Below are 13961 nucleotides of genomic sequence, written 5' to 3'. Positions count from 1 at the left end.
CAGAGTGGCTGTTGGCAATTTTCATCCCGCCCATCAGCATGACAAGGCTCCCAGTTCTCCATGACCTCTCCTGCCTTTCTGGATTTTACACTTTTTTCAGATGGCCCTTTTGACCGGGGGGCAGTGAGACTTCATTGTAGTGCAGATTTCCATTGCAAGCTTCCTTGGTTAGCCAAAAAGGGCGTATGCGTTTTTTCCTGAATATATTCAGGAAAAAACGCATACACCCTTTTTGGCCAACTGCATCATTGTGGACGTTCTGCCTCTTTTCCTATGCTTTACATGCAATTCCAGTCTACCTCCTGAAATCGGTTTCCTGCAATTCTGCCCCGCTTTCAAGTCCACTTGGCAGCCTACTTCAATATATTTTTGGACGACAGCTGTCATTTATAACTCTGCAGGTTTGTGAATTACAGTGCCCCTGAGCTCCTTTCTTCAACTCGCTTTCTTGTGAGCTGGCCGCAACACCGCAGGATTGCTTCAGGCCCCAGTGTGGTTCCGGCACGGCACGCTGAGCCTTTGGTTAATTCCTCTTCCTGGTGGGAAATGAGAGTTAAATTTGCCCGTCCAGACACCTCTAGCTAGTCTCTCATTGGTTCTCCCTATTCCTGTACATTTTCCGCAGAAATTGCAAACTGGGCCAAACAGGAGGTTAAAGGCACTGACTCTCCAAGTGGGGAGAGTGTTAGTAAAGCATCTGGAATGTTGCACCCGAGTACCGGGGGACGAAAACTGAGTCACATTTGAACACGTTTCCCGATCACACGGTGGATCATACTCTGGGTTCCACATCCATGTTTTAGCTGAAGGAAGAATCCCTTAAACCTGGAGAGTTGAGACCCATGGAATGGGTACCATGCAATATGACTTCAAAGGGTCTGCATTTGCTCACCGAACCTCACCAATCCTATCACTGCTGCTTTTATGCCGCGGTACACACGCTTGATTCTCTTTTGGAGACATATAAATCCATAGGTTTTAAGATTCTTACTAGTCAGGTATATTCTTAGGCGTTTAATATGAGGTGTTGAGTCCACTTCGTTCAGCAAGGAGTAGCTCTTGTCTATTACATATTTGGCTTATGGAACGGTATCTGTGCTAATTTCAATCTCTTGTTTTATGCAGCACCCCAACTCACCTTTCCCCTTAAGCAAGCATAAGTTGGTTTTCTACATTTGAGACCCTGTTCTGTTTTGTAATTTAGTTCCTGTGTAGCCAAGTTTACATTCCGTGTAGTAGTGATATTTTATGATGTTTCTTTTTCTGTGTGACTTATTTCACTTAGAATCATCGTACCTGAATCCACTCATTATGCTGCTACGGGCCTGATGACATAGATTTCATTGCTGAGTGATATTGCATTGTACGTAAGTACCACAACTTCTTTATCCATTTTTCGCTTTCTGCGATAATGAACTTGTACCCTAAACGAGGTTCTTGTAAACAGAGCCGTCCCAAACTTTGGGGTGGCTGTGTCTTTTTATTTTAATTTCCCTAATCTATAGGACCATAAGTGGAAGTGCCCTAGGCTCTGTTGCTCTGTTTTGTAGATGTTTCAGGAAACACCATATACTTCTCCAGATTCCTGTTGGCAATTTACATCCCACCCATCAGCATAACAAGGCTCCCAGTTCTCCATGGCCTGTCCTGCCTTTCTGGATTTTACACTTTTTTCAGATGGCCCTTTTGACTGGGGGCCAATGAGACTTCATTGTAGTGCAGATTTCCTTTGAAAGCTTGCTTGGTTGGCCAAAAAGGGCGTATGCGTTTTTTCCTGAATATATTCAGGAAAGAACGCATACACCCTTTTTGGCCAAGTGCATCATTATAGACGTTCTGCCTCTTTTCCTATGCTTTACATGAAATTCCAGTCTACCTTCTGAAATCGGTTTCCTGCAATTCTGCCGCGCTTTCAAGTCCTCTTGGCAGCCTTACTTCAATATATTTTTGGACGATAGCTGTCATTTATAACTCTGCAGGTCTGTGAATGACAGTGCCCCTGAGCTCCTTTCTTCAACTCGCTTTCTTGTGAGCTGGCCGCAACACCGCAGCATTGCTTCAGGCCCTAGTGTGGTTCCTGCACGGCACGCTGAGCCTTTGGTTAATTCCTCTTCCTGGTGGGAAATGAGAGTTAAATTTGCCCGTCCAGACACCTCCAGCTAGTCTCTCATTGGTTCTCCCTATTCCTGTTCATTTTCCACAGAAATTGCAAACTGGGCCAAACAGGGGGTTAAAGGCACTGACTCTCCAAGTGGGGAGAGTGTTAGTAAAGCGCCTGGAATGTTGTACCCGAGTACCGGGGGACGAAAACTGAGTCACATTTGAACACGTTTCCCGATCACACGGTGGATCATACTCTGGGTTCCACATGCATCTTTTAGCTGAAGGAAGAATCTCTTAAACCTGGAGAGTTGAGACCCATGGAATGGGTACCATGCAATATGACTTCAAAGGGTCTGCATTTGCTCACCAAACCTCACCAGTTCTATCACTGCTGCGTTTATGCCGCTGTACACACGCTTGATTCTCTTTCAGAGACATATAAATCCATAGGTTTTAAGATTCTTACTAGTCAGGTATATTCTTAGGCGTTTAATATGGGGTGTTGAGTCCACTTCGTTGAGCAATGAGTAGCTCTTGTCTATTACATATTTGGCTTATGGAACGGTATCTGTGCTAATTTCAATCTCTTGTTTTATGCAGCACCCCAACTCACCTTTCCCCTTAAGCAAGCATAAGTTGGTTTTCTACATTTGAGACCCTGTTCTATTTTGTAATTCAGTTCCTGTGTAGCCAAGTTTACATTCCATGTAGTAGTGATATATTATGATGTTTCTTTTTCTGTGTGACTTATTTCACTTAAAATCATCGTACCTGAATCCACTCATTATGCTGCTACGGGCCTGATGACATAGATTTCATTGCTGAGTGATATTGCATTGTACGTAAGTACCACAACTTCTTTATCCATTTTTCACTTTCTGCGATATTGAACTTGTACCGTAAATGAGGTTCTTGTAAACAGAACCGTCCCAAACTTTGGGGTGGGTGTGTCTTTATGATTTTAATTTCCCTAAGCTATAGGACCATAAGTGGAAGTGCCCTAGGCTCTGTTGCTTTGTTTTTTAGATGTTTCAGGAATCACCATACATTTCACCAGAGTGGCTGTTGGCAATTTTCATCCCGCCCATCAGCATGACAAGGCTCCCAGTTCTCCATGACCTCTCCTGCCTTTCTGGATTTTACACTTTTTTCAGATGGCCCTTTTGACCGGGGGGCAGTGAGACTTCATTGTAGTGCAGATTTCCATTGCAAGCTTCCTTGGTTAGCCAAAAAGGGCGTATGCGTTTTTTCCTGAATATATTCAGGAAAAAACGCATACACCCTTTTTGGCCAACTGCATCATTGTGGACGTTCTGCCTCTTTTCCTATGCTTTACATGCAATTCCAGTCTACCTCCTGAAATCGGTTTCCTGCAATTCTGCCCCGCTTTCAAGTCCACTTGGCAGCCTACTTCAATATATTTTTGGACGACAGCTGTCATTTATAACTCTGCAGGTTTGTGAATTACAGTGCCCCTGAGCTCCTTTCTTCAACTCGCTTTCTTGTGAGCTGGCCGCAACACCGCAGGATTGCTTCAGGCCCCAGTGTGGTTCCGGCACGGCACGCTGAGCCTTTGGTTAATTCCTCTTCCTGGTGGGAAATGAGAGTTAAATTTGCCCGTCCAGACACCTCTAGCTAGTCTCTCATTGGTTCTCCCTATTCCTGTACATTTTCCGCAGAAATTGCAAACTGGGCCAAACAGGAGGTTAAAGGCACTGACTCTCCAAGTGGGGAGAGTGTTAGTAAAGCATCTGGAATGTTGCACCCGAGTACCGGGGGACGAAAACTGAGTCACATTTGAACACGTTTCCCGATCACACGGTGGATCATACTCTGGGTTCCACATCCATGTTTTAGCTGAAGGAAGAATCCCTTAAACCTGGAGAGTTGAGACCCATGGAATGGGTACCATGCAATATGACTTCAAAGGGTCTGCATTTGCTCACCGAACCTCACCAATCCTATCACTGCTGCTTTTATGCCGCGGTACACACGCTTGATTCTCTTTTGGAGACATATAAATCCATAGGTTTTAAGATTCTTACTAGTCAGGTATATTCTTAGGCGTTTAATATGAGGTGTTGAGTCCACTTCGTTCAGCAAGGAGTAGCTCTTGTCTATTACATATTTGGCTTATGGAACGGTATCTGTGCTAATTTCAATCTCTTGTTTTATGCAGCACCCCAACTCACCTTTCCCCTTAAGCAAGCATAAGTTGGTTTTCTACATTTGAGACCCTGTTCTGTTTTGTAATTTAGTTCCTGTGTAGCCAAGTTTACATTCCGTGTAGTAGTGATATTTTATGATGTTTCTTTTTCTGTGTGACTTATTTCACTTAGAATCATCGTACCTGAATCCACTCATTATGCTGCTACGGGCCTGATGACATAGATTTCATTGCTGAGTGATATTGCATTGTACGTAAGTACCACAACTTCTTTATCCATTTTTCGCTTTCTGCGATAATGAACTTGTACCCTAAACGAGGTTCTTGTAAACAGAGCCGTCCCAAACTTTGGGGTGGCTGTGTCTTTTTATTTTAATTTCCCTAATCTATAGGACCATAAGTGGAAGTGCCCTAGGCTCTGTTGCTCTGTTTTGTAGATGTTTCAGGAAACACCATATACTTCTCCAGATTCCTGTTGGCAATTTACATCCCACCCATCAGCATAACAAGGCTCCCAGTTCTCCATGGCCTGTCCTGCCTTTCTGGATTTTACACTTTTTTCAGATGGCCCTTTTGACTGGGGGCCAATGAGACTTCATTGTAGTGCAGATTTCCTTTGAAAGCTTGCTTGGTTGGCCAAAAAGGGCGTATGCGTTTTTTCCTGAATATATTCAGGAAAGAACGCATACGCCCTTTTTGGCCAAGTGCATCATTATAGACGTTCTGCCTCTTTTCCTATGCTTTACATGAAATTCCAGTCTACCTTCTGAAATCGGTTTCCTGCAATTCTGCCGCGCTTTCAAGTCCTCTTGGCAGCCTTACTTCAATATATTTTTGGACGATAGCTGTCATTTATAACTCTGCAGGTCTGTGAATGACAGTGCCCCTGAGCTCCTTTCTTCAACTCGCTTTCTTGTGAGCTGGCCGCAACACCGCAGCATTGCTTCAGGCCCTAGTGTGGTTCCTGCACGGCACGCTGAGCCTTTGGTTAATTCCTCTTCCTGGTGGGAAATGAGAGTTAAATTTGCCCGTCCAGACACCTCCAGCTAGTCTCTCATTGGTTCTCCCTATTCCTGTTCATTTTCCACAGAAATTGCAAACTGGGCCAAACAGGGGGTTAAAGGCACTGACTCTCCAAGTGGGGAGAGTGTTAGTAAAGCGCCTGGAATGTTGTACCCGAGTACCGGGGGACGAAAACTGAGTCACATTTGAACACGTTTCCCGATCACACGGTGGATCATACTCTGGGTTCCACATGCATCTTTTAGCTGAAGGAAGAATCTCTTAAACCTGGAGAGTTGAGACCCATGGAATGGGTACCATGCAATATGACTTCAAAGGGTCTGCATTTGCTCACCAAACCTCACCAGTTCTATCACTGCTGCGTTTATGCCGCTGTACACACGCTTGATTCTCTTTCAGAGACATATAAATCCATAGGTTTTAAGATTCTTACTAGTCAGGTATATTCTTAGGCGTTTAATATGGGGTGTTGAGTCCACTTCGTTGAGCAATGAGTAGCTCTTGTCTATTACATATTTGGCTTATGGAACGGTATCTGTGCTAATTTCAATCTCTGGTTTTATGCAGCACCCCAACTCACCTTTCCCCTTAAGCAAGCATAAGTTGGTTTTCTACATTTGAGACCCTGTTCTATTTTGTAATTCAGTTCCTGTGTAGCCAAGTTTACATTCCATGTATTAGTGATATCTTATGATGTTTCTTTTCTGTGTAATTTATTTCACTTAGAATCATCATACCTGAATCCACTCATTATGCTGCTACGGGCCTGATGACATAGATTTCATTGCTGAGTGATATTGCATTGTACGTAAGTACCACAACTTCGTTATCCATTTCTCGCTTTCTGTGATATTGAACTTGTACCGTAAACGAGGTTCTTGTAAACAGAGCCGTCCCAAACTTTAGGGTGGCTGTGTCTTTTTGATTTTAATTTCCCTAAGCTATAGGACCATAAGCGGAAGTACACTAGGCTCTGTTGCTTTGTTTCTTCGATGTTTCAGGAAACACCATACACTTCTCCAGAGTGGCTGTTGGCAATTTACATCCTGCCCATCAGCATAACAAGGATCCCAATTCTCCATGGCCTGTGCTGCCTTTCTGGATTTTACACTTTTTTCAGATGGCCCTTTTGACCGGGGGGCAGTGAGACTTCATTGTAGTGCAGATTTCCTTTGCATGCTTGCTTGGTTGTCGAAAAAGGGCGTATGCGTTTTTTCCTGAATATATTCAGGAAAAAACGCATACGCCCTTTTTGGCCAAGTGCATCATTGTGGACGTTCTGCCTCTTTTCCTATGCTTTACATGCAATTCCAGTCTACCTCCTGAAATCGGTTTCCTGCAATTCTGCCCCGCTTTCAAGTCCTCTTGGCAGCCTTACTTCAATATATTTTTGGACGATAGCTGTCATTTATAACTCTGCAGGTTTGTGAATTACAGTGCCCCTGAGCTCCTTTCTTCAACTCGCTATCTTGTGAGCTGGCCGCAACACCGCAGGTTTGCTTCAGGCCCTAGGGTGGTTCCGGCACGGCACGCTGAGCCTTTGGTTAATTCCTCTTCCTGGTGGGAAATGAGAGTTAAATTTGCCCGTCCAGACACCTCCAGCTAGTCTCTCATTGGTTCTCCCTATTCCTGATCATTTTCCGCAGAAATTGCAAACTGGGCCAAACAGGAGGTTAAAGGCACTGACTCTCCAAGTGGGGAGAGTGTTAGTAAAGCGTCTGGAATGTTGCACCCAAGTACCGGGGGACGAAAACTGAGACACATTTGAACACGTTTCCCGATCACATGGTGGATCATACTCTGGGTTCCACATGCATGTTTTAGATGAAGGAAGAATCCCTTAAACCTGGAGAGTTGAGACCCATGGAAAGGGTACCATGCGATATGACTTCAAAGGGTCTGCATTTGATCACCGATCCTCACCAATCCTATCACTGATGTGTTTATGTCGCTGTACACACGCTTGATTCTCTTTCGGGACATATAAATCCATAGGTTTTAAGATGCTTACTAGTCAGGTATATTCTTAGGCGTTTCATATGGGGTGTTGAGTCCACTTCGTTGAGCAAAGAGTAGCTCTTGTCTATTACATATTTGGCTTATGGAACGGTATCTGTGCTAATTTCAATCTCTGGTTTTATGCAGCACCCCAACTCACCTTTCCCCTTAAGGAAGCAGAAGTTGGTTTTCTACATTTGAGACCCTGTTCTGTTTTGTAATTCAGTTCCTGTGTAGCCAAGTTTACATTCCGTGTAGTAGTGATATCTTATGATGTTTCTTTTTCTCTGTGACTTATTTCACTTAGAATCATCGTACCTGAATCCACTCGTTATGCTGCTACGGGCCTGATGACATAGATTTCATTGCTGAGTGATATTGCATTGTACGTAAGTACCACAACTTTTTATCCATTTTTCGCTTTCTGCGATATTGAACTTGTACCATAAACGAGGTTCTTGTAAACAGAGCCGTCCCAAACTTTGGGGTGGCTGTGTCTTTTTTATTTTAATTTCCCTAAGCTATAGGACCATAAGTGGAATTGCCCTAGGTTCTTTTGCTTTGTTTTTTAGATGTTTCAGGAAACACCATACACTTCTCCAGAGTGGCTGTTGGCAATTTACATCCTGCCCATCAGCATAACAAGGCTCCCACTTTTCCATGGCCTGTCCTGCTTTTCTGGATTTTACACTTTTTTCAGATGGCCCTTTTGACCGGGGGGCAGTTAGACTTCATTGTAGTGCAGATTTCCTTTGCAAGCTTGCTTGGTTGGCCAAAAAGGGCATATGCGTTTTTTCCTGAATATATTCAGGAAAAAACGCATACGCCCTTTTTGGCCAAGTGCATCATTGTGGACGTTCTGCCTCTTTTGCTATGCTTTACATGCAATTCCAGTCTACCTCCTGAAATTAGTTTCCTGCAATTCTGCCCCGCTTTCAAGTCTTCTTGGCAGCCTTACTTCAATATATTTTTGGACGATAGCTGTCATTTATAACTCTGCAGGTTTGTGAATGACAGTGCCCTTGAGCTCCTTTCTTCAACTCGCTTTCTTGTGAGCTGGCCGCAACACCGCAGGATTGCTTCAGGCCCTAGTGTGGTTCCGGCACGGCACGCTGAGCCTTTGGTTAATTCCTCTTCCTGGTGGGAAATGAGAGTTAAATTTGCCCGTCCAGACACCTCCAGCTAGTCTCTCATTGATTCTCCCTATTCCTGTTCATTTTCCGCAGAAATTGCAAACTGGGCCAAACAGGAGGTTAAAGGCACTGACTCTGCAAGTGCAGAGAGTGTTAGTAAAGCGTCTGGAATGTTGCATCCGAGTACCAGGGGACGAAAACTGAGACACATTTGAACACGTTTCCCGATCACACGGTGGATCATACTCTGGGTTCCACATGCATGTATTAGCTGAAGGAAGAATCCCTTAAACCTGGAGAGTTGAGACCCATGGAATGGGTACCATGCGATATGACTTCAAAGGGTCTGCATTTGCTCACCAATCCTCACCAATCCTATCACTGCTGCGTTTATGTCGCTGTACACACGCTTGATTCTCTTTCGGGACATATAAATCCATAGGTTTTAAGATGCTTACTAGTCAGGTATATTCTTAGGCGTTTAATATGGGGTGTTGAGTCCACTTCGTTGAGCAAAGAGTAGCTCTTGTCTATTACATATTTGGCTTATGGAACGGTATCTGTGCTAATTTCAATCTCTGGTTTTATGCAGCACCCCAACTCACTTTTCCCCTTAAGGAAGCATAAGTTGGTTTTCTACATTTGAGACCCTGTTCTGTTTTGTAATTCAGTTCCTGTGTAGCCAAGTTTACATTCCGTGTAGTAGTGATATCTTATGATGTTTCTTTTTCTCTGTGACTTATTTCACTTAGAATCATCGTACCTGAATCCACTCGTTATGCTGCTACGGGCCTGATGACATAGATTTCATTGCTGAGTGATATTGCATTGTACGTAAGTACCACAACTTTTTATCCATTTTTCGCTTTCTGTGATATTGAACTTGTACCGTAAACGAGGTTCTTGTAAACAGAGCCGCCCCAAACTTTGGGGTGGCTGTGTCTTTTTTATTTTAATTTCCCTAAGCTATAGGACCATAAGTGGAAGTGCCCTAGGCTCTTTTGCTTTGTTTTGTAGATGTTTCAGGAAACACCATACACTTCTCCAGAGTGGCTGTTGGCAATTTACATCCTGCCCATCAGCATAACAAGGCTCCCACTTTTCCATGGCCTGTCCTGCTTTTCTGGATTTTACACTTTTTTCAGATGGCCCTTTTGACCGGGGGGCAGTTAGACTTCATTGTAGTGCAGATTTCCTTTGCAAGCTTGCTTGGTTGGCCAAAAAGGGCATATGCGTTTTTTCCTGAATATATTCAGGAAAAAACGCATACGCCCTTTTTGGCCAAGTGCATCATTGTGGACGTTCTGCCTCTTTTCCTATGCTTTACATGCAATTCCAGTCTACCTCCTGAAATTAGTTTCCTGCAATTCTGCCCCACTTTCTAGTCTTCTTGGCAGCCTTACTTCAATATATTTTTGGACGATAGCTGTCATTTATAACTCTGCAGGTTTGTGAATGACAGTGCCCCTGAGCTCCTTTCTTCAACTCGCTTTCTTGTGAGCTGGCCGCAACACCGCAGCATTGCTTCAGGCCCTAGTGTGGTTCCGGCACAGCACGCTGAGCCTTTGGTTAATTCCTCTTCCTGGTGGGAAATGAGAGTTAAATTTGCCCGTCCAGACACCTCCAGCTAGTCTCTCATTGATTCTCCCTATTCCTGTTCATTTTCCGCAGAAATTGCAAACTGGGCCAAACAGGAGGTTAAAGGCACTGACTCTGCAAGTGCAGAGAGTGTTAGTAAAGCGTCTGGAATGTTGCATCCGAGTACCAGGGGACGAAAACTGAGACACATTTGAACACGTTTCCCGATCACACGGTGGATCATACTCTGGGTTCCACATGCATGTTTTAGCTGAAGGAAGAATCCCTTAAACCTGGAGAGTTGAGACCCATGGAATGGGTACCATGCGATATGACTTCAAAGGGTCTGCATTTGCTCACCAATCCTCACCAATCCTATCACTGCTGCGTTTATGCCGCTGTACACACGTTTGATTCTCTTTCAGAGACATATAAATCCATAGGTTTTAAGATTCTTCCTAGTCAGGTATATTCTTAGGCGTTCATTATGGGGTGTAGAGTCCACTTCGTTGAGCAAGGAGTAGCTCTTGTCTATTACATATTTGGCTTATGGAACGGTATCTGTGCTAATTTCAATCTCTGGTTTTATGCAGCACCCCAACTCACCTTTCCCCTTAAGCAAGCATAAGTTGGTTTTCTACATTTGAGACCCTGTTCTGTTTTGTAATTCAGTTCCTGTGTAGCCAAGTTTACATTCCGTGTAGTAGTGATATCTTATGATGTTTCTTTTTCTGTGTGACTTATTTCACTTAGAATCGTCGTACCTGAATCCACTCATTATGCTGCTATGGGCCTGATGACATAGATTTCATTGCTGAGTGATATTGCATTGTACGTAATTACCACAACTTCTTTATCCATTTTTCACTTTCTGTGATATTGAACTTGTACCGTAAACGAGGTTCTTGTAAACAGAACCGTCCCAAACTTTGGGGTGGCTGTGTCTTTTTGATTTTAATTTCCCTAAGGTATAGGACCATAAGTGGAAGTGCCCTAGGCTCTGTTGCTTTGCTTTTTAGATGTTTCAGGAAACACCATACACTTCTCCAGAGTGGCTGTTGGCAATTTACATCCCGCCCATCAGCATAACAAGGCTCCCAGTTCTCCATGGCCTGTCCTGCCTTTCTGGATTTTACACTTTTTTCAGATGGCCCTTTTGACCAGGGGGCAGTGAGACTTCATTGTAGTGCAGATTTCCTTTGCAAGCTTGCTTGATTGGCCAAAAAGGGCGTATGCGTTTAATCCTGAATATATTCAGGGAAGAACACATACGCCCTTTTTGGCCAAAAGCATCATTGTGGACGTTCTGCCTCTTTTCCTATGCTTTACATGCAATTCCAGTCTACCTCCTGAAATCGGTTTCCTGCAATTCTGCCCCGCTTTCAAGTCCTCTTGGCAGCCTTACTTCAATATATTTTTGGACAATAGCTGTCATTTATAACTCTGCAGGTTTGTGAATGAGAGTGCCCCTGAGCTCCTTTCTTCAATTTGCTTTCTTGTGAGCTGGCCTCAACACAGCAGCATTGCTTCAGGCCCTAGTGTGGTTCCGGCATGGCACGCTGAGCCTTTGGTTAATTCCTCTTCCTGGTGGGAAATGAGAGTTAAATTTGCCCGTCCAGACACCTCCAGCTAGTCTCTCATTGGTTCTCCCTATTCCTGTTCATTTTCCGCAGAAATTGCAAACTGGGCCAAACAGGAGGTTAAAGGCACTGACTCTCCAAGTGGGGAGACTGTTAGTAAAGCGTCTGGAATGTTGCACCCGAGTACCAGGGGACGAAAACTGAGACACATTTGAACACGTTTTCCGATCACATGGTGGATCATACTCTGGGTTCCACATGCATGTATTAGCTGAAGGAAGAATCCCTTAAACCTGCAGAGTTGAGACCCATGGAAAGGGTACCACGCAATATGACTTCATAGGGTCTGCATTTGCTCACCGAACCTCACCAATCCTATCACTGCTGCGTTTATGACGCTGTACACACGCTTGATTCTCTTTCGGAGAGATATAAATCCATAGGTTTTAAGATTCTTACTAGTCAGGTATATACTTAGGCGTTTAATATGGGGTGTTGAGTCCACTTCGTTGAGTAAGGAGTAGCTCTTGTCTATTACATATTTGGCTTATGGAACGGTATCTGTGCTAATTTCAATGTCTTGTTTTATGCAGCACCCCAACTCACCTTTCCTCTCAAGCAAGCATAAGTTGGTTTTCTACATTTGAGACACTGTTCTGTTTTGTAATTCAGTTCCTGTGTAGCCAAGTTTACATTCCGTGTAGTAGGGATATCTTATGACGCTTCTTTTTCTCTGTGACTTATTTCACTTAGAATCATCGTACCTGAATCCACTCATTATGCTGCTACGGGCCTGATGACATAGATTTCATTGCTGAGTGATGTTGCATTGTACGTAAGTACCACAACTTCTTTATCCATTTTTCACTTTCTGTGATATTTAACTTGTAATGTAAACGAGGTTCTTGTAAACAGAGCTGTCCCTAACTTTGGGGTGGCTGTGTCTTTTTGATTTTAATTTCCCTAAGCTATAGGACCATAAGTGGAAGTGCCCTAGGCTCTGTTGCTTTTTTTTTTAGATGTTTCAGGAAACACCATACACTTCTCCAGAGTGGCTGTTGGCAATTTACATCCTGCCCATCAGCATAACAAGGCTCCCAGTTCTCCATGGCCTGTCCCTCCTTTCTGGATTTTACACTTTTTTCAGATGGCCCTTTTGATCGGGGAGCAGTGAGACTTCATTGTAGTGCAGATTTCCTTTGCAAGCTTGCTTGGTTGGCCAAAAAGTGCGTATGCGTTTTTTCCTGAATATATTCAGGAAAAAACGCATACGCACTTTTTGGCCAAGTGCATCATTGTGGACGTTCTGCCTCTTTTCCTATGCTTTACATGCAATTCCAGTCTACCTCCTGAAATTGGTTTCCTGCAATTCTGCCCCGCTTTCAAGTCCTCTTGGCAGCCTTACTTCAATATATTTTTGGACGATAGCTATCGTTTATAACTCTGCAGGTTTGTGAATGACAGTGCCCCTGAGCTCCTTTCTTCAACTCGCATTCTTTTGAGCTGGCCGCAACACCGCAGCATTGCTTTAGGGCCTTGTGTGGTTCAGGCATGGCACGCTGAGCCTTTGGTTAATTCCTCTTCCTGGTGGGAAATGAGAGTTAAATTTGCCCATCCAGACACCTCCAGCTAGTCTCTCATTGGTTCTCCCTATTCCTGTTCATTTTCCGCAGAAATTGCAAACTGGGCCAAACAGGAGGTTAAAGGCACTGACTCTCCAAGTGGGGAGAGTGTTAGTAAAGCGTCTGGAATGTTGCACCCGAGTACCAGGAGACGAAAACTGACACATTTGAACACGTTTTCCGATCACATGGTGGATCATACTCTGGGTTCCACATGCATGTTTTAGCTGAAGGAAGAATCCCTTAAACCTGGAGAGTTGAGACCCCTGGAATGGGTACCATGCAATATGACTTCAAAGGGTCTGCATTTGGTCACCGAACCTCACCAATCCTATCACTGTTGCATTTATGCCACTGTACACATGCTTGATTCTCTTTCGGAGACATATAAATCCATAGGTTTTAAGATTCTTCCTAGTCAGGTATATTCTTAGGCGTTTAATATGGGGTGTAGAGTCCACTTCGTTGAGCAAGGAGTAGCTCTTGTCTATTACATATTTGGCTTTTAAACGGTATCTGTGCTAATTTCAATCTTTGGCTTTATGCAGCACCCAAACTCACCTTTCCTCTTAAGCAAGCATAAGTCGGTTTTCTACATTTGAGACACTGTTCTGTTTTGTAATTCAGTTCCTGTGTAGCCAAGTTTACATTCCATGTGGTAGAGATATCTTATGATGTTTCTTTTTCTGTGTGACTTATTTCACTTAGAATCATCGTACCTGAATCCACTCATTATGCTGCTACGGGCCTGATGACA

Source organism: Pseudorca crassidens, chromosome 4 (assembly GCF_039906515.1).
Source record: "Pseudorca crassidens isolate mPseCra1 chromosome 4, mPseCra1.hap1, whole genome shotgun sequence".
Lineage (NCBI taxonomy): Eukaryota > Metazoa > Chordata > Mammalia > Artiodactyla > Delphinidae > Pseudorca > Pseudorca crassidens.
This window is presented reverse-complemented; position numbering follows the sequence as displayed.